This window comes from Heterodontus francisci, chromosome 34 (genome assembly GCF_036365525.1).
Source record: "Heterodontus francisci isolate sHetFra1 chromosome 34, sHetFra1.hap1, whole genome shotgun sequence".
NCBI lineage: Eukaryota > Metazoa > Chordata > Chondrichthyes > Heterodontiformes > Heterodontidae > Heterodontus > Heterodontus francisci.
In genome coordinates, this window is record NC_090404.1 from 32,719,718 (window position 1) to 32,747,156 (window position 27,439).

Below are 27,439 nucleotides of genomic sequence, written 5' to 3' on the forward strand. Positions count from 1 at the left end.
GCGTCTGGAGTCGATGTTGAGGAGTCCCAGGGCAACTCCCTCCCGACTGTATACCACTGTGCTGCCACCTCTGCCGTGCCGGTGGGACATGACAAACCCAAGGATGGTCCTGGCGGTGTTAATCCAAGAGTCATTGGTTCTAAGCTCGCAGTGGGCAAATTATCTTTCAAGCTTTGCTGCTTTCACTGCTGAGCCCCAGCTCTCTATTCCTCTGGCCTTCTCACCTTGTTGAAACGGAATCATTCTCTGACACGTTTTTGTTAATATCACAATTGCTGCTTTACAAGTGAGAATTTCCCTCCACTTGCGGAAGGCAAGTTTCTCGGTGAAGTCTAATGTTCAATGAATGATGACACTTTAAAGTAGGAGGTTCCACCCAAACCCCTGTACCAATAAAACTGCTCAAAGTCACAGAATAAGAATGGCCACTTCTTTGGGGACCGATAGTTATGGGTCCACGTCGGAAAGGATCCTGACGAGAATGATCTAAGTCATAAGACTAGGGACCAAAAAGTAGGGAACTCCCCTGATCGTTGTTCACATCAAAACGAAGTTTTTTCCCCCTGTGTGACTTGTGTGGGTTTTGATCAATGAAATGTTTGAAAAAGGGAACAGAGGAGAAGGATTGAGAATTTTCTGGGTGGGTCAGAAGTAATATGTTTGAATGAAGAAGCAACACATCGACAATCTGCCTAGAAAAAGATGACTGATTCAGAATGGGTTTCCCATCTTTTGTTTCATTACTTGTTCTGTAACATTCCCCATTGTCTTGCACCAATACCGCTTTTGTCATTTAATATCTCTTACCATCCAGCCTATTTTGACCTTCTCTTTCGTTCTCCACTTTCCTCTTCCCCACCCCCCCACCCCTTACTTGCTTTAAAACTGTTAGATGTTTAACATCATCCAATTCTTATGAAAGGACACGACCTGAAAGGTTAATCCTGTATCTCTCTCCATAGATGCTGTCTTGCCATTTGAGGTATATCTGCATGCATGTGAGAGCGACAACTGCACGGCTAGATTTGCTGTGTTTTTGCTGGCTTGCCGTGGGTTTCCGTAGTGTATCACTTGTTATTTATAATTTACACCCGGCAAGTTCCCTGATCGATTCTGGGCTTGAGAATTGTGATTATATTTGCGATGGAGCAATAAGCAAGGGCAAGTTTATTCTCCATCTGAAATGATGGCACGGAAGGCTGCCTCATTCTTTAAAAATCTCTTCCTTTTACTTCATTATATAGATCAGGTGATGTGAGGTAAAACTATTCCACAGTGACACAAAAGAAAAATACTGTGGATGCTGGAAATCTGAACTCAAAACAGAATATGCTGGATATAGTCAGCAGGCCAAGCAGCATCTATGGAGAGGAAAGCAGAGATTATTTTTCAGGTGGCTGACCTTTGATCAGATCTGGAATAATTTGGAGGCTTAACAGTTTACAATTAAGTACAGATTCAGGAAAAGAGATGAGGAGAGGAGAGAACATATCATCTGTTGATAGGACGGAAGGCAAAAGTGAATAAATGACAAAAGGTGAGACGACACAAGGCAAAAGCAGTTCGTAATAGGATAGGTAAACAAACTAATTTGATTTATTTAGTGAAAAAGCAAACGAAACCAAATAGAAAAACAGGTCCAAAAAGGTGTAAATGGTGAGAGCAGAAGCATTACCAGCATCTGCTGTCCGAAAATATGGGAGCTGTGGTCATCATCTGTAATTGTTGAAAACAATCTTGAATCTTTGACGCTGTAAAGTACCAAACTGAAAGATGAGATGATGGTCCCTGAGCTTCCATTCAGCTCGGTTGGAACGTGTACGATGCCGAGGTCAGAGTGGGAGTGCGGCAGAGAATTAAAATGGTGAACGAATGTTTGCTCAGGGTCACGCTTGTGAACTGAACAAAATTGTTCTGCAGGGTGATCATTAAATCTGTGTTTGGTCTTCCCAATGTAGAGGAGACCGCATTGTGAGCAGCAAAGTTCGTGGAAGTACAGGTACATCGTTGTTTTCCCTGGAAAGTATGTCTCGGTCCATGGATTGTGGGAAAGATGCAGGTGAAAGAGCAGGTGTTGCCTTTGCTGTGTTTGTATGGAAATGATCCACAGTGATATTTATAAGAACATATGAAATAGGAGCAGGAGTAAACCATGCGACCCCCTCAAGCCTCCTCCAACATCAAATATTCTTATACTTCAACTCTAATTTCCTGTCCTATCCTCATATCCATTGATTCTCTTATTATCCAAAAATCTATGGACCTCTGTTTTGAGTATACTGAAGACAGAGTGTGATCGATTCAAATGAAGTTTTAATCTGGAAAATAAACATTGTAGTCATGCACGAGTTGTAAATCAATCCTCTAACTACTCCTAAATCATATCAAGTGAACATTACACTGGCTGCTATTAAGTGATTATTTCATCTGGCACATTATTCTTCTTGCTACAATTGATGGAATGAGTGTAAACGATGCTCCACTTCATTGTAAGTGCAAGAGACAACTTTGTAGATGCAGTATAACGTTGCAGAACAATTCACTGGATCTACTTGTTTCATGTCACCTCATTTTCAGCTAATGAGAAAATTACTGAAAGGAAGGATAGTGAATAACAGCTCGAAAATAGAATCCTGTCTCCCACTGGGTTACTTCCCCTTTCAACATTAATGCATTTGCAGGGTATGGTGAGTTTAATGCTGAGTAATAACTGAAAAACAGAGAAGTTATGTTCACCTCGTGTAGAATCTTAGTTAGACCACACTGGGAGCATTCTGAGCAGTTTGGTTTAATTCCTATAAAATAGATCTAGAGGCACTGGAAAAGGTGCAAAAAAGTTAACATACGAGTGAGAAATGAATGGAAGGATATTTAACTGGAGTGAGAGGAAGTAAGGCGGGGGAAACTTATCTGGACTATAAAAAGCCTTTCCATCACACTCCTGACATATGCAATGTAGATGGTGGCAAGGATTTGTTTGGGGAGTTAGGAGTTGAATAACTTTACCACAGAATACCTGGAATCTGATGTGCCATTGCAGTCACAGTATTTATTTGGCTGGTCCAGTTCAGTTTCTGGCGAATGGTGGGCCCCAGAATGCTGAGAGTGGGGGATTCAGGTAATGCCATTATTGATAAGGGAGTTGGTTAGCTTCTATGTTTTTGGAGAGAATAATTGCCTGCTCTAGCTTTCCTGAATATATTCTATGCGGGATTAGTAAGCATTCAATGTTCCCTGTTTTGAACCAGGTCTCTGTTGTCGCCGGAATATCATATTACCATCTGCTCATTTGTGTCTGCTGCTCACCAACCTTAGTAACCACACTTCGGGTTTTTCACACTTCATTCCAAACATTTTGGTGAATGTTAGGGGAATAGAGGATTAGCCAGTCAATGTATCTTGATACAGCCTCAGGATTTTTCTGAACAGGGCAGTATTTAAGGCTAAAATAGCGCGATTTCCATTTATATAGCCCTTTTCACTGCCTCAGGACGGATAAAAGTTCTGTACAACCAACGACATACTTCTTAGAGATAGTTATTATTGTAAAGGGGCCAGCCCATTTGCTTCTAATCTTACACAATCAGCAATGTAATATGTGTAATATATTGTACATAAACTGTGTTTGTGATAGATAAATGTTGGCTAGGACACTAGGGATAACTATCCTACTCTTCTTCGAAAGAAGGCCATAGGATCTTTGACATCCATGCAGGAGGGCAGATAGGAACTCAGTTCAACACCTCATCTTAAAGGTAGCACGTCCATCAATGCAGCACTTCATCAGTACTATGGGAAGAGTCAGCCTTGACACTAAGGCTCGAGTCCTGAAGCAGGACATGAACCCACAACATTCCAACCCGTGGGTGTGAGTGTTACCAACGGAGCCACGGCTGAAACAATGCTAACATAGCTATGTTATTCTGGACCACTTCACAATGAATGCAAACATGTGAACGTGGTTATTGCCACGAGAAGTGTAACCTTGCTGAATTAGACCATTCCACACTGAATGGAAAATTGCTGAATGGGTCATGTCCACCTTTAATACATAGTCAGAAAACAGATGCTGCCAGACCTGCTCAATATTTCTGGCATTTTATGTTTATATTTCATACAAAATATAACCTGGACCTTGACCAGCCCACTTCAGCGGTAATTCTTTTGAGCTGGAACTTGATATACTGAATGTAAACGTATTGTTAGGACCTTGTCAACTCAGAATGTAAGCGTGTGGAACTGGACCTGTGCAGACTGAATGTTACCACGTTGAACTAAACCTATTTACAGCAAATGCAACAACTTTGAGCTGGACGTGTCTCCGTTGTATGTAACCACGCTGCACTGTGCCAGACCAGACTGAATGTTACCACACCGAACTGAACTGGACTTGTTAACTATGAATATAAATTTACTGAACTGCTCCTGTCCACCTGAAGAATAACAGCAGTGTCGTGGACAGGTTCTGGCTGACTTTAATCTTGCTGAACCAGATCATCCACAATAGAATTAAATTTGCTGAACAGGACCTTTACTCAATAATTATAACCGTTTGGACCTGGATCTGGATCAGTCCGGACAGAATATAGCAGTACTGAATTGGACCTGTCCACACTGAAGTCAACTATACTGAAGTGAACCTGTGCCGGACTGTATACACTAAAATAAAAGCAAAATGCTGCAGCTGTTGGAAATCTGAAATAAAAGCAAGAAATGCTGGAAATACTCAGCAGGTCTGGCAGCTTCTATGGAGAGAGCAGAGTTAACGTGACCTGATGAAGGGTCACTGACCTGAAACGTTAACTCTGCTTCTATCTCCACAGATGTTGCCAGATCTGCTGAGCATTTACAGCATTTCTACATCATTTCTTGTTTTGATTCGGACTGTATACAACCTTGCTGGAATAAACCAGTCCATAGTGAATGCAACCGTACTAATCTGAACCTGTGCACACAAAAGATGACTATGTTGAACTGGACCCGTTTACACTGAACTGAAACACGCTGAACAGGACCTGGCCACAGTGCAGTGGTGCAACATTGGACATACTCAGTCCGAATGCAATTGTGTTGAACTGGACCTATTTAATGTGATGTGGACCTGCCCACATTGAATAGAACGGCACTGACCTGGCAAAGTTCGCACTGAAAACAAATGTGAAGTACTGGGACTGCGCACAACACATGTAACCATATTTAACTGGACCTTTCCACCCAGAATGCACAGGCAGTTGTGTTAAAGTGAGAGTACAGACTCAGAAGGGAAAGGAACCACGTTGCATGTGACCTGTGATCACATGTACTGAATAATAATCAGTGGTGAGAAAATGGCTGTGTTTTCATTTAGGACCAGAATATCTCAGTCATTTATACCTCATGCTGAGACCACTTAACTCAACATTGTGGGCTTTAAAATAGATAATTCCTCGTGTACAAAGCTCACCTTCTCCTTTGCAACCGCTATTTAGATTTTCATTATCTTTTATGAAGAAATGTAGCTGGGATAATTCAGTACTCTCTCTTTACCTCACTTTAGAGCTGTGCCAGTGCCCTTGAAAAAGATTCTATTCCATCAAAACATAAACAAAAGCCTGACACCAGCTTCACTAATGTGTTTGTTTCAATTAGAGTAATTAATGAAAAAGAGAAGACCATCTAATTATCTCCCTGGAGCCTGACATCAGATATAAATATGACAATCATCAGTGTAGTGCAGAACGTGCTCAGATCCTCTGATACTAATGCATGCATTACCAACAGGGCTCGTGTTTGCCATTTACTATCCCATTCTTGCAGTTGTCGGGGTTCCAGGTATGTTATTGTTGTCCGTTATTTCATGAATCGTTGTTTAGCTGTGTCACTGCTTCCATTTACCCATAGTGCTTCTCCACTATGTGGATATCCTTTCTCTCATTTAATGGCTAAATTTCCCACTTTAATGGGGTGGTTTCTACCATTTAATGTGAAAAAATATTCACATGAACCATATAATTTCCCTCCTTTAATGGAATAATTTTTATCCTTTGGCAGGGCAATTTGTCACTTTAACTAGCATAGTTTATCCCCATGTTACAATATTTTTTCAGTTTAACCATATTAATTCTCTATTTTAACGATATAATTTCTTCCCTTTACTGAAGCAAATTTTCATCATTAATGCTGCAATTTCTCCCCTTTACCAGAATCGTTTTCTCACATTACTGGTCTAATTTTTCCCATTTAACAATATACTATCCCCTCTTGACCAGTGCCATTACATCCCTTTAATTATCACATTTCTCCCACTCAGCACCACCATATCATGATTTAAATGTAGTTCTATTGTGGTTTCGTCACTATTACTGTTACTGAATTAACACACGGTTATCACAGTGTGAATTTAGTTCTATTGTGTTATTGACTGTTACTGTGAGTGAATTATCACACTGTTATCATAGGTTAAATGTAGCTCTATTTTCGTATTATCAAACTGCTTGTCCTGGTGTAAATGTAGTTCTATTGCATTATTGACAATGTCAGTGCGAGTGAATTATCACATTGTCTTCACGGTGTGAATGTAGTTCTACTATGTTATTGATACTGTTACTGTGGGCGAATTATCACATTGTTATCATGGTGCAAGTGTAGTTCTATTGTGTTATTGACAGTATCAGTGTGAGTGAATTATCACACTGTATCCACGGTATGAATGTAGTTCTCTGTTATTGATACTGTTACTGCGGGTGAATTATCACATTGTTATCCTGGTGTAGGTGTGGTTCTATTGTGCTATTGTCAGCATTACGACCGAGGCTCCACAGGCCATAGCATATTATTAAGGTTTTCCTGCCTACAGGAAATTAGCCAAATTAAACACTTTGGTAGCCCCGAGAATAAAACAGACTAAACCAGGTATCTTTAAACAACAACACATTAACTGTTTATTAATAAACGCAATAGTAAACTGTAGTGAGATAAACCTCTGACTAAAGAATTTATAACTTCTTATTTCTTAACCACAATGCACATGCATATGCATTCAGAAAATCAGCAGCTAACCAGTTTTAAAAAATAATGTTACTTAGGAACAAATAAGTAGCTGTGTTGTGAATCTTTGAGGGTTACGTTCCTGTTTGTGAGGTGTCCTAGAGTAAAATAATCAGATGCCACTCGAAGTCTCCAGGCGAATTGGAGGATAGGCGTTCAAAGTAATTCCGTTGCAGCAGGCGTCACACAGTTCTTTCAACGAGGAGTATGGCAACAGGTCTATTTGGATTTATAAATTGGTAGGCTTTCAGTGGAAACTTTGCAGGGAATTCCAACAAATACAAACAGACAACAGAGAGTCACTTCTGAGGCAAAGTCCTCTTTGGGTTTGGAAGGAAAAAAAATGAATTTGCTACCTCCAACAATACAATTGTTCTTTTCCAGAGGTTTTTTCCCCTGTTTAGGCAATAACACAGTCTGTAGGAATGTAGATTTTCTTCTAAGAGAGGGACAGAGATCCTGGGTATTTCCAGCACTTTCTCTTTTATTTTCAGGGAATCTTCCTTCAGTGGGCACGCCTCGCGAGACTCCAGATCTGAAATGTTTTAGCCAGTCTTTTTACACAGTCAAAAGTTACAATATGCCATGTGACCTCACTCTCTCCTGCTGTTGCCTAGGAAACAGGTACAAACTGAGCCCCTTAGTTTTTAAAGGCACACTATTTTAAACTGATTCTTAAAGGCACACTGTTTTTAATCACAGGAGAGAAAATAACACTTCCATGACAACAGTGTTACTCTTGGTGAATTTTCATACTGTTGCCATTTTGTAAATGTAGTTCGATAGTGTTTTTGACAGTGTTACTGTGGGTGAATCATCAACTGTATAATGGTGTAAATGTAGTTCCATTGTCTTATTCATATTTACTGTTAGTGAATTATCAAGCTATTATCGCAGTCTAATGCAGTTCAAGTGTGCTTTTGACTTTGACAGTGACAGATAAATTCCAAAAGTGATTCATTTATTGAAAGTATCAAACCATTGAGTAATTCCCCACTGAATTTAGTGAATTAATTTATTGAAGGAAATGATCAAACATCGAGTTGTTGACAGAAATGTAAGCAATGTAACAGTGGGCATTTTATGAATGATCTACATTTGCCCTAAACTCACAGAACACAATCTTTCTGTCCTAAGTTTCTAACTCAAATTGGTTCACGCTGGTTCTCCTCTTCCACATTAGCTGCTCGTAACTGGTCTACATGACCGCAGCTGTGATAGGACAGTCCTTCTGCTCCTTGCAACCGGGAAAATCACAGACTGTTCCCGTCTTCAGTCTGTTCTCCAAATTGAGTGAGGACGTGTAACTGGTACCATCTGGGGCACAAAGTTTGAATTGCAGTATCCACTTTCGGACTAAGCGCTGATCCTTTAGAACAAAAGCACAGTTCAGCACTGAGGAATGAGTGCTGCATTGCAAGAACGTCCTTTCTCCGAATGAGACCACATCACGTGTCAGTTCTAGTGGTTCAGATCGATACGGAATATCCCAAATTACGATCGGGAGAAGTGCTGAAGTTATCACTGCGTCCTCACCAACACCCTCCTCAAAATCAGAAAACGTGAATTGTTTATTCACTCCTCTCTGTTTAAGGGTCTTTTTGAGCAGATTTACTGCCCAAATTTTCTAACAGTGGATACTTTTACAATAATTCATCGAATGAGGACGTTTATGATACTCAGCAAAAAATAATCCATTTTAAATGTAAGTTTATGTTTCGATACCTACTTGTTAGTTTCCACCCCTAATGTATTTTGTTGCATTATTCACCCTCTTAAGTATCTCCTGTAATCAGTTATTATTATGTAGTTTCTTCCGTATTTGATGCTCTCCCGTTAATATTGATGGATTTCTGATGCCTCGATGACCTTTATTTTATTTTGTATTTCGATGTCATTAGCCAGACTTTATTTTTATCCGTATGATTGCTTTAAAAGCAGAAATAGAAGAGACGGGACCGTATCCAACTCAGGATCACGTGTCAAAGCTGTAAATTTCACCCAGAGTTCTCTAAAAGGGATGATTTTGTTGGGAGTTGGATCTGCAACTGCCCTGTTCTTGGTCTGTCTCCCATGCATCTGCTCTTGCTATTTTTCTTTTTATTTATCAGTCTCTCAATCTCTCTCTTGTACAGCTAACCTGGCAGTGATTGTGATCCTGTGCCGAGGAAGATGTGGTCTCTCCAGATGTATCACTTACTACCTAGTGTCCATGGCTGTGACGGATGTCCTGGTCATTATCATTGCTGTGATATTAAACCGGATTGTTACTAATTATTTGCCATTCAGTTTCCTGAGCATCACACCGGTATATGGTCTCCGTATTGCCCTGAACTTTGCAGCCATTGATAGTTCTGTCTGGTTAACGGTTGTTTTCACGTTTGATCGCTTTATGTCCATTTGCTGCAATAAGCTGAAAAGAAAATATTGTTCCAAGAAAACAGCGGCAAGGGTTATCGGAACAGTCTGTATACTGACCTGTTTAAATAATACCTTTGTGTATTTTAATTGTGAACCTGTGTATATAATTAACAATATACCCTGGCTCTGCCGTGTACAATTAATTTATTATACATCACCTGCATGGATCGCATTTGACTGGATTCACCGCATTTTAAACCCTTGTCTCCCATTCATTCTAATTTTACTGCTTAATGCTCTGACCATCAGACACATTCTAGCAGCCAGCAGAGCTCGCAGGAGACTCCGAGCCCATAGCAATGGAAAGACTCAGAGTGACCCAGAGATAGAGAAGCGGAGAAACTCCATTGTTTTACTCTTCTGTGTCTCTTGCAGTTTCATCCTGTTATATTTGTTACAGCTTGTATCTTTCCTCTACGTCCGAATTGCGAACATTAGTTATTTCTCTGCTTCCAATTTCAATGAATCAAATTATATTCTGGAGGAAAGCGGATATATGCTTCAGTTTTTGAGTTCTTGCATCAACCCTTTCATTTATGTAGGGACCCAAAGTCAATTCAGAGTCGAGCTAAAGAAAGGAATGAAATATCCAATGAGCCTAATTGTTAAATTATTTAACCGATGAAAACAATAAAATCCAGCATGAATTGCACATTATATTCCATCCTTTGTTATTCTTGTCCATGTCACACATGGCCTCCAATTCCTGGTAAAATTATTTACTGTGTGATTTTAAAAATGTATAATGAACACTGCATCACCACACAGTTCAGTGTTGTGACATATTCTCAGTTTGTTTCCGATTCTCCTCCTCGCGCTGGCTCAGGCCCAGTGCAGTCCCACGAGCTCCGAGGGCCCAGAGTATCTTTACATGCATTTAGGAGACCAAAATTCTGATCCCTAATCTGTTATTGGATACCAAACATAACTGTTTACTGAAGGAACCACAATATACCTTTTGACAATGGTTTGGAACTTGAGGGTAGGATACGGTATGAAATAAGCATACTGATCCGACACATTGTTCACAGCTCACTGGGCACCGCCTGCCCACCCCTCTCCACCCCCAACCACACTCCTGTTCCCAAAAACATAGGAACAGAGGAATTGTAGGACGAAAAGGCAAAACACCAGCTGGTTCACCTTCTACCCCTCTAATTGGCCAATTAGGACAACATCCCCAGTGTCATAAAACAAAATAACATAATTCAAACGAAAGTGTCCTATTTTACAGGGAGAGATACAATAAAAACAAAACCCATTAAAAAGTATCAAATTGATTGGAAATATTATCTTCACAAGGGACTGTGCCCTCCAGTCCATTTCACTGTCGACCATCTTGGCAGTCACATGATTCAATGCGAATAAATTTGTTGGCTAAGCAAAACGATCATTCTCTATCAATTATGAAAGCAAAAGACTGCGGATGCTGGAAATCTGAAATAAAAACAAAAAATGCTGGAACCGCTCAGCAGGTCCGGCAGCATCTGTGGAGAGATGCTGCCACAAATCTTTCGACAGGTGCTGCCAGACCTGCTGAGTGGTTCCAGCATTTCTTGTTTTTATTCTCTATCAATTAGTCTGCAACAGACCCCAGCATGAGGTGAGGAAAATCCCAGTTGCGGAGGTGTTTAGGAATCAGGAACACAAAGTGAATTGTAGCGGTGATGCAGAGGCCCAGCGTCACTTTGCTGAAATAAGATGCACCACGGGCTGCTTCATGTGCAGCTCGCCTGGCATTCCATTCATAAAAGATGGCTTGCTGAAGTATTCCCTGCGTGTGCTGGAAGGGGGTGAGTCGAGGCTATCTTGACTTAAGACAGCCCAACTGGCTGATGTGACCCATGATTCCAAATTTGGACCAGGCAGGTTATTATATTATTACATCACCCAACAAACAACAGGCTCAGAGGTGCAAAATAAACCCCTTACTCGAGTTCCTGAAAGGGCCAGGAACCCAAATTGCAGGATAAGGTTTTTTTTTTAAGAACTGCTTCGATTTCAAAGTGTCTGGATGTACTCAGGGTTATTTGTGAAAGGGTTGTGATGAGTTACTAAATTTGCCAGAGAGATCTGCTGCTTCTTGAAAGAGAGAGAAGCGGATTTGATAGCGTGACCACACAAAAGCTGCAACAGGTGTGGGGACAATAGTGGCAGTGCCTCTGGGTCTGCAGCGTGACTGGATAGTGTCAGTTGACAGCCTTCTGACACGTGTGCGATCTTATGTCAACAGAATGCCGGGAAGAGCCTACAGGAGCAGCTGGCTGTACATCACACCCCAGCAAAGCAATGCTGGACCTCTGCAGCACCACTGCAATTAATTTCATGACCCTGATTCCTAAAGGTCTCCTCATCTGGGATTTTAGAACGTAGAACATAGAACAGTACAGCACAGTACAGGCCCTTCGGCCCACGATGTTGTGCCGAACCTTTAACCTACTCTAAGATCAAACCAGCTACCTACCCTTCATTCTACTTTCATCCATGTACCTATCCAAGAGTCGCTTAAATGCCCCTAATGTATCTGCTTCTACTACTACCACTGGCAGCGCATTCCACGCACCCACCACTCCCTGTGTAAAGAACCTACCCCTGACATCTCCCCAAAACCTTCCTCCAACCACCGCTCTCTCTCTCTCTCTCACACACACCCTGCCTCTTGTCCTCCTTGGGAGGCTGTGGCTCGGCAGATGGTAATTCCTGAGTGAACGCAGGAAATTATAAGGGGAAGGTTGCAGTGAAGGAAGGGGAATCGGGTGGCAAACAAGGTGCTTATGGTCACACTATCTGCAGTTTACTTATCACGTCAGATAGTAGGATGATGGTGAGTTGGGGGTTGAGGAGTGGCATATGGCAGGAACATACCGTCATCCTTCCTGTTCCCAGCGACGCTGGATGACTTGGACTCCGGAGATACAGACGTCACTACCACCTGCCTTTTCTGCTCTTCTTCTTTCTATTATGTGTTCCCTTGCCCTGCGAGGCGGATGTCAGAATATTTGTGATTCTGCAGCACTACATATGTTCCTGTCATAGCAGAATGGCTGGAGGTAAGTGGAGGCAGAGAAAGGTGGGTGTACAGTTGGAAGCATTGTTGGCTGTGTGAGGGTGAGGTGGAGTGCCAAGATGTTGTACATAAGTCCTGAGTGCCAGCATGTGCTGCTTTAGATTTAAAGTATTTGGTAAGAGCAGCAAAAGTGACATGAAGAAAAAGCTTTTTCACGCAGTGGGTGGTTAAGGTCTGGAATCCGCTGCCTGAGAACGTGGTGGAGGCAGGTTCAATTGAAGCATTCAAAAGGGAATCAGACAGTTATATAAAATGAAGACTGTTCAGGGTTATGGGGAGAAGGCAGGCATGGAATTGAGGGAGCTGTTTGTTCAGAGAGCCAGTGCAGATACAATTGGCCGAATGGCCTCCTTCTGCACTGTAACGATTCTGTGATTCTGTGGGTGAGTGATGGAGTTGTGGTGCATTCAAAAGCATGACAGGTTGCTGGTGTGTGGAAAGGAAATATCATGTGCAGATGACCTTGACCATCGTCATGAGGTTATTGCACTTCTTGTGGCACTGCTCCCAGATCTCCAGGTTCGGACGCTGGGCATTGGCCGCCCACACTATGTGCTCCCATTCCATTCGTAGGGCGGTCCATCATGGCCTCCAGGAGTCACTCAGAAACATGGATGTCCTTCTCCTCCTGCCCATCTCCAGCATTAATGTCTCCATCATCACCCTGGAACCCTCGCTCTGCCTTGGTATTTCGATTTACATTTTTTAAATTCCACCAATATTATTCAAGTGCATCTTCCCTTTGAAGGGACAGACTATCCTTAAGAAGAGCAGGCTGGCTGCGCCACGTGGTATCTGCACAATGGTGTTCAGTCCACTGAAATCTGCAGAGGCAGCTAACAGCGCGAAGAAGAAGGTAGCAGTACGTGACTCACTCGGACACATGCTATAATCCTGCAGATCAGGTCATATAGTCACTGCAGCATAGAAAGATGCGTTTCAGCCAATCGAGTCCATGTTGGAACTCTGTATAGCAATTCAGTAAGTCTCATCCCCCTGCTCTCTCACAGTAGCCCTGCACATTTGTTTACCTCAAGTACCTACCCAATATCCTTTTGAACTCAATAACTGTCTCTGCTTCCACCACCCTCGTAGACAGCGAGTCCCAGGTCATTACCACTAGTTGGGTAGCAAAATGCCTCCTCACAATCCTTCACCCCACCAGTATCTCTCTCCCAAAACCTTAAATCTGTATCACCTCGTCCTTTTTTGTCAGTGGGAACAGTTTTTTCTTTGTCCAACTTGACAAGATCTGTCATCATTTTATAGGGCGGCACAGTGGCGCAGTGGTTAGCACCGCAGCTTCACAGCTCCAGCGACCCGGGTTCAGTTCTGGGTACTGCCTGTGTGGAGTTTGCAAGTTCTTCCTGTGTCTGCCTGGGTTTTCTCCGGGTGCTCCGGTTTCCTCCCACATGCCAAAGACTTGCAGGTTGATAGTTTAATTGGCTATTACAAATTTCCCCTAGAAGTGGTAGGTGGTAGGGAAATATAGGGACGGTTGGGATATGGGATTAGTGTAGGATTAGTATAAATGGGTGGTTGATGGTCGGCACAGACTCGGTGGGCCGAAGGGCCTGTTTCAGTGCTGTATCTCGAAACATCTCTTTAAAATCACCACTGAATCTCCTTTGCTCCAATGAGAACAGCCCCAGCTTCTCCAAACTAACCTTGCAGCTAAATTTCCCCATTCCTGAAAGAATTCTGCTAAATCTCCTCTGCACCCACTCAAGAAACCTCACTTGCTTCCTAAAGTTTGGTGACGAGAACTGGACACAATACTCAAGTGGTGGCTTAACCAGAATTTTATAAAGGTTCGGCATAATTTCCCTGCTTTTGAACATGATCCCATATGCTTTGTTAACCACTTTCTCGATATGTCCTGCCACATTTAAAGATCTATACACATGAACGCCAGGCCCCTCTGTCCTGTGCTCTTTAGAATTGTGCCATTCAGTCGACATGGCTTTCCTTTCTTCCTTCTGCCAAAATCATCTCATCTGCCACGTGTCTGCCCATTCTGCTAGCCTCTCTGTGTCCTGTTGCAGTTGACTGGCATCATACTCACTGTTTGTCGTAGCTCAAAGTTTGCTATCGTCAACTTCTGCTATCTCCATCCCCACTTCGCTTATCAACTTGCATCCTGGGATTGAAGCTATCCGGACCAGATGACATATCCACTCTAAGCACAACCAGCCTTTCCAGTACTGCCTGCCTTTCAATTTTCACCCCATGCATTACTTTTACTATCTCCGCCACTGGCTATACTTTGTCAGCATCCTCTTTCGTACTAAACAGAGATGCAAAGTACTCAATAAGCATTCGTGCCTTGCCTACTTCTCTAAGCACATATCAACCTCCTGGTGCCTAATAGAAGCCACCTGCCTTTTATTTCTGGCTTACTATTTGCATGCCGGTTGAAGATTTTTGGGCTTGTTTTTATGTTAACTGCCATTCAATTCTCATATTCTCTCTTTGCTAGTCTTACTTTTTACATCACCTCCCCTCTCAACATATTGTAGATTCGTCTGGTTCTCGCTTTAAGAATTCACGTAACATGTATCATCCACCAGCTTTTTTTTTGTTTCATAATTTTCTCTATCTCCCTCATCATTCAAGGAGTCATGGCTTTGGTTCCCCAAACCTCCGGCTTGTTGGAATGTGCCTAGCCTGCATCTCAAACCTCTCCTCCTGAAGGATCACCCATTGTTCTGTTTCTATCGTTCCTGTCAGTATTTTACCTATTTTACTTTGGTTGGATCCCCTCTCACCCCATAGAAGTTGCCCCCCATCCAATTTAGAGGTTTTACTTTAGATTGTTCCTTGCTCTTCTCCATTAATGTTATAAACCTTATGATACGATGATCACTCTTACCTAAGTGTTCCTCCACAGACACTTGGTTTACTTGGCCCACCTCATGCCAGCACCAGATCCAACAATTCTGAGATGGACTGAGAACATCCCTGTCAAGGAAGCTCTCCTGAACAAATTTCGGAAATTCCTTCCCCTCATAAATGTTTGTTCTAATATTATTCCAATCGATAATTTGGGTGCACAAAATTTGTGTGCTCTCCAACTTGATCGGAAACAGCGTGTGCAGATCGTGAATCGCGACTACCACAATCAAAACAAGCAGACTCGGAGGGCGGTGTTCCCCAATATTGACTGGGACTCACTTAGTGCTAGGAGCTTGGATGGGGCAGAATTTGTGAGGAGCATCCAGGAGGGCTTCTTGAAACAGTATGTAGATAGTCCAACTAGGGATGGGACCATTCTGGACATGGTATTGGGGAATGAGCCAGGCCAGGTGGTCGACGTTTCAGTGGGGGAGCATTTCGGGAAGAGTGACCATAATTCCAGAAGTTTTAAGGTACTTATGGATAAGGGTAAGAGTAGTCCTCAGGTGAAGGTGCTAAATTGGGGGAAGGCGAATTATAACAATATTAGGCAGGTTCTGAAGAATTTAGATTGGGGGCAGCTGTTTGAGGGTAAATCAACAACTGACATATGGGAGTCTTTCAAACGTCAGCTGATTAGAATCCAGGACCAGCATGTTCCTGTGAGGAAGAAAGACAAGTTTGGCAAGTTTCGGGAAGCTAGGATAACACGGGATATTGTGAGCCTGGTCAAGAAGAAAAAGGAAGTATTTGTAAGGGCTGGAAGGCTAGGAACAGATGAAGCACTTGAGGAATATAAAGACAGTAGAAAGGCACTTAAGCAAGGAGTTAGGAGGGCTAAACGGGGTCATGAGAAGTCATTGGCAAACTGGATTAAGGAAAATCCCAAGGCTTTTTATACATATATAAAGAGCAAGAGGGTAACCAGGGAAAGGGTTGGCCCACTCAAGCACAGAGATGGGAATCTATGCGTGGAGCTGAGGAAATGGGTGAGTTGCTAAACGAGTACTTTGCATCGGTATTCACCAAGGAGAAGGACTTGGTGGATGATGAGTGTAGGGAAGGGAGTGCAGATGGTCTCAGTCATCTCATTATCAAAAGGAGGAGGTGTTGGGTGTCTTGCAAAGCATTAAGGTAGATAAGTCCCCAGGGCCTGATGGGATCTGTCCTAGAATACTGAGGGAGGCAAGGAAGAAATGGCTGGGGCCTAGACAGAAATCTTTGCATCCTCATTGGCTACAGGTGAGGTTCCAGAGGACTGGAGAATAGCCAATGTTGTTCCTTTGTTTAAGAAGGGTGGTAAGGATTATCCAGGAAATTATAGGCCGGTGAGCCTGACGTCAGTGGTAGGGAAACTATTAGAGAGGATTCTTCGGGAGAGGATTTACTCCCATTTGGAAACAAACAAAGTTATTAGCGAGAGGCAGCATGGTTTTGTGAAGGGGAGATCGTGTCTTACTAATTTGATCGAGTTTTTTGAGGAAGCGACGAAGATGATTGATGAGGGAAGGGTGGTGGATGTTGTCTTTATGGACTTTAGTAAAGCCTTTGACAAGGTCCTGCATGGCAGACTGGTGCAAAAGGTGAAGTCACACGGGATCAGAGGTGAGCTGGCAAGATGGATACAGAACTGGCTCAGTCTCAGAAGACAGAGGGTAACAGTGGATGGGTGTTTTGCTGAATGGAGGGATGTGACTAGTGGTGTTCCTCAGCGATCAGTGCTGGGACTTTTGCTCTTTGTAGTATATATAAGTGATTGGAGGAAAATGTAGATGGTCTGATTAGTAAGTTTGCGGACGACACAAAGGTTGGTGGAGTTGCGGATAATGATGAGGATTGTCAGAGGATACAGCAGGATATAGATTGGTTGGAGACTTGGGCAGAGAAATGGCAGATGGAATTTAATCTGGACAAATGTGCTGTAATGCATTTTGGAAGGTCTAATGCAGGTGGGAAGTATACAGTAAATGGCAGAACCCTTAGGAGTATTGACAGGAAAAGGGATCTGGGCGTACAGGTCCACAGGTCACTGAAAGTGGCAACGCAGGTGGATTAGGTAGTCAAGAAGGCATACGGCATGCTTGCCTTCATCGGTCGGGGCACAGAGTATAAAAATTGGCAAGTCATGTTGCAGCTGTACAGAACCTTAGTTAGGCCACACTTAGAATATTGCGTGCAATTCTGGTCACCACACTACCAGAAGGACGTGGAGGCTTTGGCGAGGGTACAGAGGATGTTTACCAGAATGTTGTCTGGTCTGGAGGGCATTAGCTATGAGGAGAGGTTGGATAAACTCGGATTGTTTTCACTGGAACGACGGAGGTGGAGGGGCGTCATGATAGAGGTTTACAAAGTTATGAGCGGCATGGACAGAGTGGATAGTCAGAATCTTTTTCTTCGGATGGAAGAGTCAGTTACTAGGGGACATAGGTTTAAGGTGCGAGGGGCAAAGTTTAGAGGGGATGTGCGAGGCAAGTGTTTTACACAGAGGGTGGTAAGTGCCTGGAACTTGCAGCCAGGGGAGGTGGTGGAAGCTGATCCGATAGCGACGTTTATGAGACATCTTGACAAATATATGAATAGGAAGGGAATAGAGGGATATGGGCCCCAGAAGTGCAGAAGGTTTTAATTTTGGCAGGCATCAAGATCGGCGCAGGCTTGGAGGGCCGAATGCCCTGTTCCTGTGCTGTACTGTTCTTTGTTCTTTGTTCTTTGATGCACACATTTTCAGCCATATTTCCAAGGTCACCTGTTCCGACCAAGGAGTCAACACTTACCGCATTTCATGTTTCATATTAATCACATCAGTTAATGTGAAATGCTGGTCTTTAAACGGTATCTATCCAATTCGCATTGTAGGGAGCATTCCTAACTGCTTTACCGTGTTTCTCGGGAGTCTGTCCCATAAATTCACCGCTCAGTGAAACATTGCTTCAGCAGAATCGTTTTGAATTTACCCCATTCAAGCGTTGCCCATCCCCTATAGTTCCAGTTTTCTGCACAAGTTCAAATAACTGTTCCGGCTCGATATTAGCCAGTGCCTTTAGAATCCTAAAAAGCAGCCAACATATCACCTCTCAACTATTTGTTTCCAGTGACATGTTCAGTTTACATAATCGCTCCTCACAATCCAATCCATCCATCCACGCAATCTTTCGGGTTACTCACCATTGTGTCCATTGACTAGTTGTAATATCCTGTGGTGTCCAGTACTGTGCACAGTAATCTAATTGCAGTTGCAACAGTGATTTGTAAAGAGACAGGATTACCTCACATATCGGCTCGATATTGATCACTTAATTACAATGCAACATCTCTTTTGCTTTGTTCATTATTATGATATCTTCAATTTATTGTCAAACAGAAACCACTTTCTATGCAAATTAATTTCTTTTCATTTCAGTGATCGTCTTCCCAGGATTTCTAGTCTCAGTGTGACGTACTTTGCTTTTCTCTGTATTGGATGCCATCAGTTGCCTATCTGCCCAATTTTCAAGCTCTTGAATCCTCCAGCAGCTTATGTTGTCCATATTTGCTGTCTGCCATCTTCAACAGCCTTGTTTCTGTTGAAGATATAACCATTGTTCATGCAGCTCCTATTTCTAGATAATTTATAATGATCTTCAACAAAAATGGACCCAAACTTCACTGTGTGGGACTTCACTGACAGCATTCTGCCAGTCCAATAACAATCCATGTACCACCATACTTGGGGTTCTATTGATCCACCAATCACGAATAGTTCCACTGATTCATGCCATGTTTTTCTAGTCTCACATTGTCTAGGGGAAGTGTATGAAAGGCCGACATAAATGCCAGCATATCACATCCACCAACTTGCCTCTATCCAACTCCTTTGTCACACAATCGAACTAACTAGTGCACTAGATAAGCAAGGCCTTCCCTTCATGAACGCATATTAGCTATAATTTAAGGTTATATTTCTATCCAGATGCTCCATAATCTTAACTTTAGTAAGGGTCCCCTCAACTATAGCCACAATGGATGTCTAATTCACTGGTATGTAGTCTCCTGTGTCATTTTCACCAGCTTCATCTTTAAATTTGGTGAAAAATCTGCTTTTGTCTGGTCTCCAGCCACCTCTGTAGGATTCAATAATTTCCCATGGATTTAGGACAGAGGCCCAGCTATTTTCTTCGTTATTGTCGTAAAGATGATCAAATGCATCTTATCCAGGCCCAAGGTTGATTCAACTGAAGTTTTCACAGCTGTTCTTTAACCATGTAGCAATATGAGCTATATCACAACTTACCTCTGAAACACCCTTTAGTTGCCATTTCCAGATCAAATGTATCTATTATCTGTTCCCACTTTGGTAGAAACTGAGGCAAAAATACCGTATTTACCGCTTTGCAGTGTGTGTAATATCAGTTGTCATTACTTCAGTCGACCACATTTTCAATGGCCATACTCCACCCTTGGTTTTACTTTGTTCACTTAATATGACTAGAGAAACATGACGTTCTGTTCTGTTGCCATATTAAATATGCAATATTTTTCATTCCTCACTTTATACCTGTTTTTCACTCCAGGCGTGGCTTTTGATATTGAATCCATCTTAGACTTAGATACATGGCTCCCTATTCCTTCATCAACAGACATGGTATTGAATACATCTTAATTCTGTGTCATGTTTCTTCCTGAATGTAAATGTTTTATTTCTCTCAGTGAACACCTGGCTTTCAGGGTCATCAAGGTGCAGCCATTAGGGTGGGAGGATATTTGATGGTGGAAAAATAAGTTCATTAATAATGCCAGATAGTTATGTAATTGATTTTAAATTTTCAACCACCTGTTGACTTATATTGTAAAATCATTCGATGCTTACATTAAGTTCAGACAGTATGAGACTTATTTCAATTTGTATTCACAATAGCGGAGAAACCTGCAAATGCCACTGCAAAGGAGGAGGCGTAGAGTAATTGGATAGGATAAAAATAGGGATATATGTTGGGACTGCTTAAAGTAGAGAGCCAGATAGGATGGAACCTAAATTGTTGATGGGTGGAAATAGGAGAGGTGCTGGCAACAAACTTTCAACCTTCATTGAATACACGACTGGTGCCTGAAGATTCAGGTTTGCAAATGTTACACCGCTGTTTAAAAAGGGGAGAGGTATAAACCCGGCCACGCAGGTCAGTCAGCCTAAAATCGATAGCAGGAAAAGTTCTAGTGCACAAAATCTGGGAGAAAATTAACTGCAATTTGAAAATAAAACTGAGTTAATAAATGACAGTCAACACGGATGTATAAAAGGCAAATCGTATCAGGCAAGCTTGATCGAATTCTTTGATGAAATAATGGAGAGGATGGAAATGATGATGTACGGTGGTATTTCATACTGGAAGAAAGTGTACAGTGGTGTCCATCAAGGGTCGGATTAAGACCATTGCTCTTTTTGAAATATGTTAATTGCCAGGACTCGGGCACAGAGGTCATGATTCCAACCTTTGCAGAATACACAAAACTTGGAAATGTAGTAAAGAGTGAGGAGGATAGGAACAGACTTCAGGACGAGAGAACCGGTGACATGGGCCGACGCATGGCGGATGAAATTTAATGAAATGAAGCGTGAAGTGATGCACTCTGATTCGAAAAAATGTTGGATGGGGCAATACTACCCAAATGGTGCAACTTGAAAGAGTATGTAGAAATAGATAGATCTGAGGGTGCGCTTATGCAAATCTTTGAAGGAGGAGCATAAGTTGATCCGGTTGCTCATGCATGTGGGAACCTGGTCGTTATAAATAATGGCATAGTGTACAAGAACAAGCAAACTTTGGTAATCATTTCTAAATCACTGGTTAGGCCTTACATTGCCATGGTTGAACCTGATCCATGAACATTTGCATCATTTAACATTTATCCAGGATACTGTCCTGGATATGACTAATACCATTATTAACAGCAGAATCCAACAGAGTCACATGTAAACTCACTGATGCATCAGTAATTGTTATGTTGGACTGATTCCCTTCTCACCCACAGAGCGTTAAATGGCTTCACTCCCTTGTGAAGATGCTGGTGTGTGAGCAGCAGGGAGGGAGGGCTGGTTGTTTCCTTTCCCACACATGCAGCAGGTGAACGCACTTTCCTAGATATGTTTCCAACTGAGCCAGTGATCCACGAAAAGAAATCCCTGCCTCCCACACCACTGTTTGATTCACGCATTCAACTCATTGCATTGATCAGTCATTCCTCTATCACTTCTAAATTCTGCCCCTTTCACGAAACACCTGGAGCAGGATGAAGCTGCATTGATCAGCTGTCTAGTTCCCTAGACACTGGGGTCTGACTAAAACAATTTCAGCAGCTATTCTTCTATTAGCTTAGAATTCTGTTCGTTCACCAAGAATCTGGGGCAGTGTAAAACTGCATTGATCAGCTGTTCCTCTATTACCTGGACATACTGTCTAGTTTACTCGACACTGGGGTCTGAGTAAAATAATTTCAGCAGCTATTTTTCTATTAGCTTAGTATTCTATTCGTTCACCAAACACCTGGGACAGGATAAAGCTGTATTGATCAGTCAATCCTTCATTACCTGTACATTTTATCCCATTGACCGAACACCCGGGGCCAGTTATAGACACTTTAATCTGCTCATCCTCTATTACCCGGAAATTTTATCCTATTCGTCTGGGGCAGGGTAGAGAAAAAAAAAATAACAGATATTCCTCTGTTCCCTGTGCATTCTGTTCTCTATTCACAATCTGGGTCAGGCTAACGATATTTTGTACAGCTAATCTTCTATCATCGGAACCTGCACATAAATGCTTGGAGTGCATGTGTGTAAAAAACACAAAGTGTGGTTAATAAGATTTTCACGTGCGAATATGACGTTCTGGCGATGTCTGAGACATGGATCAACATAAGTAATGATTGTCGCTGAATATTCATGGCGGCAAGGCATTCAGGAAAGAATGGGAAGGAAAAAGGATGGGTGGCCGTTTTGATTAAGAAAAAAATGCATTGCTACACAGAATGTCTTTGAGGGATCAAAGACAGAATTTATTTATTTAGAATTAAGAAAGAAAATGAAAGAACTATTACGCTACTTGATGCATGTTATGGGTCACAAAATAATGCAATGTAGATAGAGGAGCAGAATTGCAAGGAAATTAACGAGAGACTAAAGCTAAGGAATAGTTATTAAGGCAGATTTTAATTACAGCAACATTTCATGAGACAGTGATTGTATTAAGAGTAGAGATGAAGGGAAATTTTAAAGCCCGTTCAGATGCATTTTCTTGAGTACATCTGCTGCCTAACCAGGCAGGAGACTTTGTTGGATCTAGTCCGGGATTGTCACTGTCGAGAAGCAGCTCAGGGACAGTGATCATAGTATTTTACTGCTTAGATTAGTTTTGCAGAAAACAAGGAACAATTTAGATTTAATAAAAAATGCTTTTCGTCCAGCCTCACTCACTGTGAAGTTGGGGAAGAAGGTAGTAATTCATTGGTTTATTTCTGCGTCTGAAATGCAGCTTCGAACTGTTGTTATTTTAGAGAAGTAAGGCTGCAGTTGCCTTTAATGATCTCGCACAAATTCAACAAAACAAAAATCTGGAATGTGCAGCTTTGAGCGCAGCTTTATGAAACGCCAGGGCTGGAAACTGCGAGTGAAAGGCACTGCATAGAGTTTGAAAATGCACAGAACTGAACAGAGTGACCAGAAATGTAACAGGGCTGTGAGATAATGGCCCGCATTTTGCAGTGAGCAGCGAAATGACGACGTTTGTTGCAGCATGTACCACCGACCAAAGAATCTGGGAAGCCTCGCAGCGAAACGCATTGCAGTCGAAGTGCGCCTTCGAATGACGTCACGAGTTGCAGACACGCCCCTTGAGGCCAGTCTTCAGTTCAAAGGCAGGTGAGTGCTCTGTAATGATTTTAAATACTTAAATATTTATAACAGTACAGTTTAATTCGTTGCAGAAAACTCTCTTGGAACCTCCTGCTGAATCTTGCATTATGAGTTTACAAGGCTTTATTTTAGAAGTTTAAAATGTTGAGTTATGGATACATGAAGAATGATGTCTAAATATGATTATGATATGGCACCAGCTGTTTTGATGGAAGATTTATGGATAGCTCCAAGATGCACTTTACATTAAAAACAGTCACTGCCTCAATTATAGCTGGTAAACTTTAGCACCACAACATAAATGTAGATGAGATGAATGACATCGGATTTGAACTGATGATTCTTCATTGTGCTTTAATGCAATACTTTTAACAAATTACAGCAATAGGACGAGAGCACGTTCAATCGAAATAAGGCATCAATAACTTATTCAAAAAAAGGTCAAATAACACTAAAATGTTACCAAGCAACAGGCAAATTACTGGAAATGCAATCATACCTGCATTTCTGATTTACAGCGCTTTGTGTTCTAGTCAAAAATTCTTCAAACAGTTTTTCAGAGAGATAGAGAAGTAGAACATCATCAATCACAACGGCTCTGCCTTTTGTTGACAATTATTCACAAATGTTACATTTCTCCATGGAAATTCAAGGAAATAGGAATTGTTCTTTATCCAAATTTAAAGCAAACATGTTAAAGATTGCTGTAATAATTCCACAATCTCCATCTCCCCCACACCGAAACATTACTGAACCTCCCTTTGCTTTTTGTTTCGACAGTCTCCCTCTCTCACGCCCTAAATTATGCATTTCAAGGACTTTGAAGGCTTCTTTCTGAAAAAAAAATCTGTCATTCACATTTGGAAAAATGGCACACAATATAAGGAGGAGCTCAAATTCTCCCCATTGGACACTGAAATCATGCTAAGATTCGAAGTGAAAGTTAAAGAGTAGAGCTCCATTTCATGCACATAATTTGATGATGTTTATGGATGTAGGTGCATTCCTGAGCAGACTCTGTGCCAGTTCTGAATAAATCAACGTTGAACGATCTGGGCGTACTAGTCCACAGGTCACTGAAAGTGGCAACGCAGGTGGATAAGGTAGTCAAGAACGCATACGGCATGCTTGCTTTCATCGGTCGGGGCATAGAGTATAAAAATTGGCAAGTCATGCTGCAGCTGTACAGCACCTTAGTTAGGCCACACTTAGAATATTGCGTGCAATTCTGGTCGCCACACTACCAGAAGGACGTGGAGGCTTTGGAGAGGGTACAGAAGAGGTTGACCAGGATGTTGCCTGGTCTGGAGGGCATTAGCCATGAGGATATGTTGGATAAACTCGGATTGTTTTCACTGGAATGACAGAGGTGGAGCGGCGACATGATAGAGGTTTACAAAGTTATGAGTGGCATGGACAGAGTGGATAGTCAGTAGCTTTTTCCCAGGGTGGAAGAGTCAGTTACTCGGGGAGATAGGTTGAAGGTGAGAGAGGCAAAGTTTAGAGGGGATGTGCGAGGCAAGTTCTTGACACAGAGGGTGGTGAGTGCCTGGAACTTGCTGCAGGGGATGTGGTGGAAGCAGGTCCGATTGCGCCGTTTAAGAGGCATCTTGACCAATATATTAATAGGATGGGAATAGAGGGATACGGTCCCTGGAAGTGCAGAAGATTTTAATTTAGGCAGGCATCAAGATCGGCGCAGGCTTGGAGGGCCGAATGGCCTGTTCCTGTGCTGTACTGTTCTTTGATTTTGTCTTTTGTTCTGTGATACTTGACATGTTGCAAAGACAGGCAAAATGAAATACAATGAAATACAATGTAAGGTGGCCCTTATATTAGATAATGCATATGGATAATAGTTAATGAAGGATCTTGGCACTAAAGAGTAGGAAATTGAATCAGTATGGGTAGACAAGCGAAATAAAAGAAGGTAAAACGTGTAAGAGCGGTTTATCGGCCTCCTAGACAGCTGTGCGGTTGGATAATGTATTTAACAACGACAAATAAGAAGGACAACACATGCCTGCCTTGCCAGAGTTGCACATCAAGAAAAGAAAGAATCTTGTAACCAAGGTTGACATTCAATGGCCCAAACGGAACAGCCCCAGCCATATAAGTACTATGGCTACAACAGCAGGTCAGAGACTGGGATTTCTGCTGCGATAAACTCGCCTCCCGACTCCCTAAACTTGCCCATACTCACTTACCTGGATAACTGCACTGTAAATGTAAGCATGCAGAACTGCACTTGTCAACATTCAATGTAGCGGTGCGAAACTGGACCTTTCCACAATAAATGTAGCCCCGATGAACTGGACACGTCCACACTGAAAGTAACTGTGCAGTATCAGAGGTGCACACAGGACCATAATTATCTCGCCATCTGCACACTCGATGTAAATATGTTGAGCTGGGAAAGATCGTATTGGCAGTAGCCGTGCTGAATTTGCCCTGCCCACATGCAATGTAACCGGATGGAACTGAAGCTTTCTCACTGAAAGTAACAATATTGAACAGGATCTGTCCGCTCTGGGGGTTCAGTTCATCAGGGCTACATTTATTGTAAGTATCAGCGTGCTATTTGTATTTGTCTCTACCGAACAAAATTGTACTGAACTTGACGAGTCAACTCTGAATGCAACCGTGTTCAATGGGACTTTTCCGCACTGAGAATGAGCGTATATAACTGGGCCTATGCAGGTGTAATGTAACCGGAATAACTCTCTCAACACCGAGAGTAAACTGCTGAACTAAACCTGAATATAATCGTACTGAACCAAACATGTGCACACAGATTATTATGCTGCTGATCTTGAACTGATGACACTGCAGATCAGCGCGCCGACCTTGAGCAGTCCATACTGAATGTAAACGTGCTCAAATGCACTTCTGCACACTGAAAGTACCGTGCTAACCTAGATCTGCCCAGACTGAATATAGTCAGTTGCGTTGAAGTGGATGCACCCTCTCAGAGAAATTTGGACCCGCGATTACACAGACTGGAGCTGAATAGTGATCAGGATCAACAACTTGGTCCCAGTTTCCTTCAGACCAACATATCTTTGAATATTTGTGCCTTGTGCTGTTGGCACTTAACTCAGAGTTAAAGGGTTTAAACCTGGGGATTCCTCATATACCAAGTTCACATGCACCACTGCAACTGCCTAATAAACTTTTCATTGTGCTAACTGTAACTAGGAATATACTGTAATCTGGGTATTTTACTTTATAGCTGTGCCAGGTCCCTTGAAAAATATTCCATTCCATCAAAACAAAAACACGAAACCGGCAGCAGCTGCACTAATCTGCTTGTTTCAATTAGTGTAAAAGATCAAAATATCCAGTTATCTCCCTGGAGAGTGACATCAGGCACAAATAGGACAATCTTTGAGTGTAGTTCAGAGCGTGCTCAGAGTTTCTGATAGAAATGCATGGATCAGCAAAAGGTCTCGTGTTTGCCATTTACTATCCCGTTCTTGCAGCTATCGGGATTCCAGGTAAAATATTGCAGTTAGTTATTAGTTACGAAAATCATTGATTAGCTCTGTCACTGCTCGTACCTACCACTAGCGTATCTCTTTATATTATGGATAGCCTTTCTCCCCTTTAATGGGATACTTCCTCTATGTTAATGGAAAGATTTCTTCCCTCCAATTGTTGGAATTTTATTTACTTTACTGGATATTTTTTTCACTTTAATGGTATTATTTTTCCATTTCAATAATGCAGTTTCTTTGAAATTTACTGATTTGTTTGTCATTAATGCTAAAATTTCTCCCTTTAGAAGTGTTATTTCTCACCATTACAAGTATTATTTACTTACAGTACCAGCGTAATTATTCCCGCTTTCCAGTATCACTTTCCACTTTGGTGGCAGAATTTATCCTCTTCAGTTGCATTTTCCCATTAACTGGCGCATTGTCTCTGATTTAAAAGTATAATTTAGTGCTTCCAACTATATAAGGGCTCCTCTTTGCGTGTGCCATTTCACAGTGCAAATGCAATTCGATTGCATTATTCCCACTGTTACCCTGTATGAAGTATCACACCATTATCACGGTATCAATGGATTTCTATTGTGTTGCTGGCACTGTGAACATGGACGAATTATCACACTGTTATCATGTTGTAAATCTAGCTCT